Source organism: Vipera ursinii, assembly GCF_947247035.1.
Source record: "Vipera ursinii genome assembly, chromosome: Z".
Taxonomy (NCBI): Eukaryota; Metazoa; Chordata; class Lepidosauria; order Squamata; family Viperidae; genus Vipera; species Vipera ursinii.
In genome coordinates this window covers 31,756,493-31,763,544 of record NC_139517.1, presented here as the reverse complement: position 1 = coordinate 31,763,544, position 7,052 = coordinate 31,756,493, and the positions used below count along the sequence as shown (strand labels likewise).

The following is a 7,052-nucleotide window of genomic DNA, read 5'->3' as shown; positions in this document are numbered from 1 at the left end:
TAAAAATGCCTTTGCATTAGAATGTGCTTTGGTGCAGTTGTTATATGGACATCAAATTTGGATATATCAGGAGAGGCCAGGATCTTCTCTGCCATGGACATGCCGGTCACTCTGAACCCCGCAACTGCCCCAGCCCTGCAGGAAGCCCTGGAAAATGTGGGGCATATTATTGACCAACAGATCCAGGAAGACTGGTGCTACCCGGACCTGTTGGAGTTACTGAACATGCCCATGCCCAGAAGCCCCTCTGCTTCTGGCATGTCAGATATAGATTATCCATTACAGAGGCCTGGTTTCCTTTCAATTCCCTGCCTTCCAGAAATAAGCTCAATTCAAAGAGTTCCTTTACCTCATGAACTTGTTGAGCAATTTGGACATATGCAGTGCAATTGTATGATGGGAGTGTTTCCTGAGATCAGTAGAACATGGCTGACCATTGATAGTGACATTTCTATGTGAATTATGAAGATGGGGGAGACGTTGCTTATTTTGATGGTCTCATTGAAACCATTCTTGCAGTTGGATTGGTGAAACCAAAAGCAGGAATCTTTCAGCCACATATACGGCACTTGCTGGTTTTAGCTACTCCTGTGGATATAGTAATTTTAGGACTCAGCTATACTACCTTGGAAGCAGGTCTGCAACCCTCAATGATAGTATATCTGGTGGAATGCAGCTTCTTCCTGACTCCCTTTACTCGCTTCCTACTGATAACACTTATCTGGTGACTATCACCTCTGCTGAAAATGGCTGGCAAGGATGGTTGTCTGTATGAAGTTGCTTACCAGGCAGAAGCAGGCTGGTTCAGTCAGTGCTGTAGAAAGATCAGTCACTCAAAGAGCACCCTTTCTTTTCTTGTTCCATCTTTACTTCAGTTCACATTCTCAGAAGATGATCCCATTGTTCAAATAGCCATTGACAACTCCTGAAACATTTTATATACACGCTCTGAAAAAGGGGAGATACAGGTTTATGATTTAGATCCCGATGGCCAAGGGATGGTGAGAGTTGCTTCTGTTTCTCAGAATGTTATTGTGTCTGCAGCTGGAAAGGTTTCCAGGACCATTGACCGTTCTGTGTTTAAACCACTTGTTCAGATTGCAGTGATTTAAAATTCTGAGTCTGTAGATTGTCAGTTACTTGCAGTCAGTCACGCAGGTGTATGGATGTATTTTAGTGTATGTCCATTTAAGCATCCTTTTGCTCAACCTTCAACATTGATTCACATCTGCCTACCTCCAGGCTTTTCTGCAGCTTCTAATGCGGAAAAGCCATAAAAGTTTCACCAAGCTTTATATAGCAAAGGTATTCTCCTAATGGCTGCTTCAGAAAATGAAGATAATGATATTCTGTGGTGTACTAATCACAATTCTTTCCCTTTCCAAAAACCAATGATGGAAAACCAGACAAAAACAGCTGTCGATGGGCATTCTTGGGCACTTGCTGCCATAAATGAACAAAACGTTCCTAAGATTGTAACACCATTGAACAAAGAATTAATTCCAATAACAGATTATCCTATAATTGTGCAACAACATATGTTACCACCAAAGAAATTTGTTCTGCTGTCAGCACAGGGGAGTTTTACGTTTCATAAACTCAGACCAGTGGATCAGCTAACACATCTCTTTGTGCCCAATGCAGGAGGGGATGGAGAAGATACTGAAAGATTTTTTCAAATTTCATCCAGCTTGCATTACTTGCCTAATCCCTGCTTGCTCTTCTGCTGCCTGTGATAGAGAAGTATCTGGCTGGGCTACTGAAGCATTTTTCAGATATGGTGGTGAAGCACATATGTGGTTTCCCTCTAATCTGCCACCTCCAAGCAATGTTGGGACAACATTAGGCTCTCCTCTTACCTGGTTCACCTCTTCCTGCTGGTAGCCCCTATTCTAATCCAAGCTTTTTGGCAACACCCACACAAGATTTGCAGCCTCCTGCTATGTCAACTCCACTCTATTGCTTACATAGACATAGAAGCATCTGCTTTGGTTGTGGATGTAGCCTAACACCACCTTGCTGTCTGTATAGAAGGTGATGGATTGTAGCTCAAGGTCTATAATTTTCATTATCAGTCTGCAAGTTCTACAGCCAAAATGGCACTGCAGACTTCCAACCTGGGTACGGTGTGACCTTGTTGTGGTGCTAGTTTCACCTTTCCCATAATGGAACTGACGTTGTAGCTCGTCCCGCCGTAGACTCTGATGTATCCTACAGCTTCTTATTGCCTTCGTCGAAGCATTTGAGAACACGTGCAGCTCTTTCTTCATTGCGGTGACAAGTGAAATGAGAACATATGTGCGCGGTATGTGGATGCTTTGAAGACAACTTGGGGATCTATGCCACATCTCTCAATCTTGCTTGTCCCAGTCTGTGGTGTCTTGGGAGAGTGCGTGCAGAAGAAGCCTCCCTTGGACTGTTACAGGTGCAGCAAACCCTAGAGGGTCGAACAGGCTATTTACTGTTGACAAGACTCCTCTTCTTGTGAGGACGGTGTTCTTTGCCAGAGTTCTAAAGGTGAAGACGTCCTTCTTTAAGTCCCAACTTTGGATAAAGGGGTCATCTGTGCCAAAGTCAAGGTCCTGTAGACCCTTACCATGGTTTTCAGAATTGTAGGCTTCCAACACTTCTTCACTGTTAGATGCAATTTTGTGCAGCCTAAGGTTGGCTGCTGCTAATATCTGGCGTGTCCTATTTAATAGATCTATGGCTTCTGCTGGAGTGGGTACAGATGTTATGCCATCATCCACGTAGAAATCCCATTCTATGAAGCATCTGGCATCTGCACCGTATTTGACTTCACCTATATGAACAGTGTGTTACAGGCCATAGTTAGCAATTGGAGGGGAAGAGCCATTCCCAAAAACATGCACTCGCATTCTGTATTCTGTTATCTGCTGGCTGTGCTGTTCATCACTGAACCACAGGAAGCGCAGGTAATTGCGATGATCCTCCCTGATGTAGAATAAATAAAACATCTGCTGGATGTCAGCCGTGACTGCTACAGCTTTGTTTCTGAAGCAGATGAGTACGCCAAGCAGACTGTTGGTGAGGTCAGGCCCTGTGAGAAGGACTTTGTTCAAATAGATGCCTTGGAACTGCGCACTGGCATCGAAGACCACTTTTATTTGACCTGGCTTTTGTGGGTGGTACACTCCAAAGAATGGTAGATACCAGCATTCTTCATCTTTCTTCAGTGGTGGGGCAAGCTTGGCATGTCCGCTCTAGATCATCTTATCTATGGCAGGGAAGTGATCTGCCAGGTGTGACAGGTGAGGTATGATTCTTGCTAACTCTGGTGTTGGAATTTGACTGTGATAATCTGGTAAGGAGTCCCATTCTAGCAATGGTGGTGGTAGGAACTGTGGACTCCCATCAAATGACTCTATGCACAGTCCAGTGACTTTCCTCCCTGCTGTGCTCTGGGGCACAGTGCATGTTCATATTGTGAAAAGCATTTCTTCACTTGGGACATCAAAGAGGTCGAAGAATGCTGACCTAGCTACTGGGTGATTGCTTTGTATATCTATGATACATACATCTTCATGGCTTCTTCTGGGCATCCGTCAGGGTAGACTTTAGCAGAACAGACATGGGTGCATGAACAAGGAAACGGTGAGTCACCACATACTGATGTGCAGTGGACCTTGGCGGGTGCCTCTGGGTGCTCTTCAGAGCCATACTGAAGCTACTAACTTCAGTAGTAGAAGTTGCTTGTTGTAGCTGCTCAGAGTCTGGATGCAGGGCTCCTGAGTGCTTGTCACTCTTGCATAGGTGGCCTTTCACCTTAGTTGTGCAAGCTTTGGCCACGTGTTCCATAGACTCACAACACTTGTAGCAGACCTTACTCCCTGATGACGGCATCTTCCCATGACCCAGCCAGGAGTTGTTCTCCTTGCTGCCAATCCATTTTTAAATCACCTTGGTTTGGCAGGAATTCCTTTGCCTTCACATTGAGCTCAGGAATCGTGGCTTCTTGTGTGCCCATGTGTGAAGAGTCTTCATTGTTGCAGATGGGCTAATTCAATCACCACTTGCGTCTTGGTTTGTTGGGGTGAATTTTACAGATCTGAGGGGGAGGTCTTGTGATTTAGATGGTACGTTGTCAGCTTCCTGACTGGTTTGCACATCAGGTGGTTGAGATTCTCTAAGGGGGAGGTCTGGTGATTCAGATGGTACGTTGTCAGCTTCCCCACTGGTTTTCACATCTGGAGGTTTAGATTCTCTAAGGGGGAGGTTTTGTGATTCAGATGGTACATTGTCAGCTTTCTGACTGGTTGGCACGTCTGGTGGTTGAGATTCTCCTCCTTGGTCACTTGGTCTCAGGAGATCTGTGGCCGACCACGTCGCCTCCTCCCGCTCTTGACATAGTGCGTTCTGGTTATCCACATAGGCCTCAACATGGCTGTACAAGATTCCACCTTCTGGCCTCTCAAAATTGGACATGAAGATAGTGCCTTTGAGCTCCTTCTGTGAAGCTGACGCCCTTGCAGTTCTCTACCGCCTCCTGTTGACGCTGCAGAAACTCAAGGCTGGACTGAGCTCTGGCCATCTCTTCCATTTGCTGTTGCTTTGCCTTTACAAAATGCAGAGCTGCTGTGGACTGGGCTTTAGCCACTTCTTCCCTTTGCATTTGCTCAGCTTTTACCATACGCAGAGCTCCTGCGGCCTGGGTTTTAGCCACTTCTTCCCTTTGCATTTGCTCAGCTTTTACCATACGCAGAGCTCCTGCGGCCTGGGCTTTAGCCACTTCTTCCTTTTGCAGTTGCTCTGCTTCTGCTACACGTAGAGCTGCTGCAGTCTGTGCTTTGGCTATTTCTTCCCTTTGCAGTTCCTCTGCTTCTGCTACACGAAGAGCTGCATTGGCCGCTTCAGCTTTGATTCATGCTTGTGCAGCTTGAGTAGCAAAGTTCACTGCCCTTGAGACTCGGGACAAATGGCTGTGGTGAGAAGATGCTTTAGAATGATGGGAGGTGCCTGAGACATGAGATTGCTGTGACACGCTGCTACATGCCTCGAACTGTGGTGACTTGGGACACGAGGACGAAGGTTTCTTGGAGGGGTGAGAGGAAGACTCATGTGATCGCTGGGATGATGCATGCGAATGACGGGACACTTCGGATTTGACTTTCTCGATTGGTGTGTCCTTTGTCTGAAGATTGGCTGGGGAAGAATGGCTATGATGAGAGGATTTTTTAGAAGGATGGGAGGAGCCTGAGATGTGGGATTGCTGTAATATGCTAGTGCACGCCTCAGACCATTGTGACTTGGGACAAGGCTTTCTTAGAGGAATGAGAGGAAGATACCTGTGACTGCTGTGAATGGTGGGACACTTCTGCCTTGGCCTTCTCGAACGGTGTGTCTTTCGTGTGAAGCTTGACCTCAGAGGGGCATTTACTACCTTTTAGGAACTTCTCACGTTGTTTTTTAGCTTGAGGCATTGCATTTTCTTTTTGAGTTTTAGATTTCCTAGCTGCAACTGGATATTTTCAAGATGGCATTCATAGAGTGTCCATTGTAAGAAAAGCTCTTCCATATCCTCTTTCAATGTGAGAATGCACTCGGGGGACAGCTCCTCTTTGGATCCTTCGCAGAATTCCTGCAACTTCTCCCAGTATTTTTCATGACGTTGATGTAGCCTATCCCACTTCTCCAGGCTCGACCACATGACTTCAGTAGGCTTTCTTTGTTGCCTCAAGTCATAGGGTTTCTGAGATGTCTCTGCCTTTTCTGAATTTTGGACATCAGGTTCTCCACACAAATCAAGGTTGGTTGGTTGGACCAGGTCTTCTGGTCCAATAGGAGACTCTGCCATGCCTAGAGCAGACTCAGAAGATTTCCTAGACATTTTGAATGAGCTCAGTGTATTTCACTCTTTGACCACCAGGGTGTGCTGTATGCAGGTAGCATAAATACAAGCCTGTTATTTGCAGATTAGCCACCAGGGAGCGCTGTGCCTAGACTTTACTTGGAAACAAAGGGTCTGCTAATTCTTTTCTTCTTAGGACCAGGAGGCTGAAAGCTGTTCTGGAATTTCTAAGGATTTGCTTCTCTGAAGTTGAAATTCCAACTTGGACTGTGAATGCCTATAGTTCTAATGAAGGTTTAGCTGCCTTCTGTTTCTCCTTAAATTAGTCGGGGGGGGGGCGACTGGGTAGCTTGCATCATTTCAAAGGCAAATTTCGCAAATAAACTAGCTTCAGATTAAACAAAAAAGAATTTTCCAAGTTGTGCTGCCACCAAGTGGCCGTTTTGGGGAAATTACAATGTGGGCAGCCAGAACCCCTCCTACGAGGGGAAATACATCACAAAGAGGGAGGGATTAACTGGTCTATTAGCATAATATATAATTTCTCAAAACAGCCACGCGGTGGCAGCACACAAGTAGTAATTAACTCTTTTTGTTATTTAAAGAAGCTGGCTGCCATCTCCTAGCAAAACATTCCTTTAAGCAAATGTTTACACGTGGAGGAGAGTTTGCTCAGGCCCGCAGGAAAGGTTAACTCTTTTCTTACTGTTGGTATGCAGGGAATTCTATTCCTTCCAAGCGGAAAAAAGGGAGGAGAGGCTGGCTGCAGGTTAAACAGAGGCTTGGTTCATTTCGCAAATAAGCAGACAGGGAGATTCAAACACACGCGCATCTTCTAGGCATTCTGGAAATGTTGGCTCTTTTATGGAAAAGAAATTAATCCTTTGCAGCCAGGCAGGTGAAGATTTACTTTCTTTTACTTTAGCCAGGCAGATGAAGAGTTAATCTCTCTTTTTACTTTAGCCAAGCAGATGAAGAGTTAATTTCTTTTTACTGTAAGCAAAGGAAGAAACACATATATCCTTTTACTGTCCTGACTCAAGCAAAGAGATTGCTGCATTTCACTTGAAGCAGGCAGAATTAACTCCACAGATGAATCATAAAAATTACTTTATTTAACAGGCATCCTCAAGTCAATAACTTAACAGTTATAGCAGAGGTTCTTCTGGAATGCAGATTGTAAATGGGACCCATCGCATAGGTAAAAGGATAATAGATTTCTCTATTCTAACAGTGAGGAAAG

The 7,052-nt window shown here is 45.1% G+C and overlaps 1 pseudogene across 1 annotated transcript; it reads left to right on the top strand.

The window, feature by feature from the left end:
- Positions 1-99: 99 nt before the first annotated feature.
- LOC310649266 (nuclear pore complex protein Nup155-like) lies at positions 100-2,038 on the top strand (annotated as a pseudogene). Its single transcript has one exon. The product of its transcript is annotated as a nuclear pore complex protein Nup155-like (transcript).
- The last annotated feature ends 5,014 nt before the right edge of the window (positions 2,039-7,052 follow it).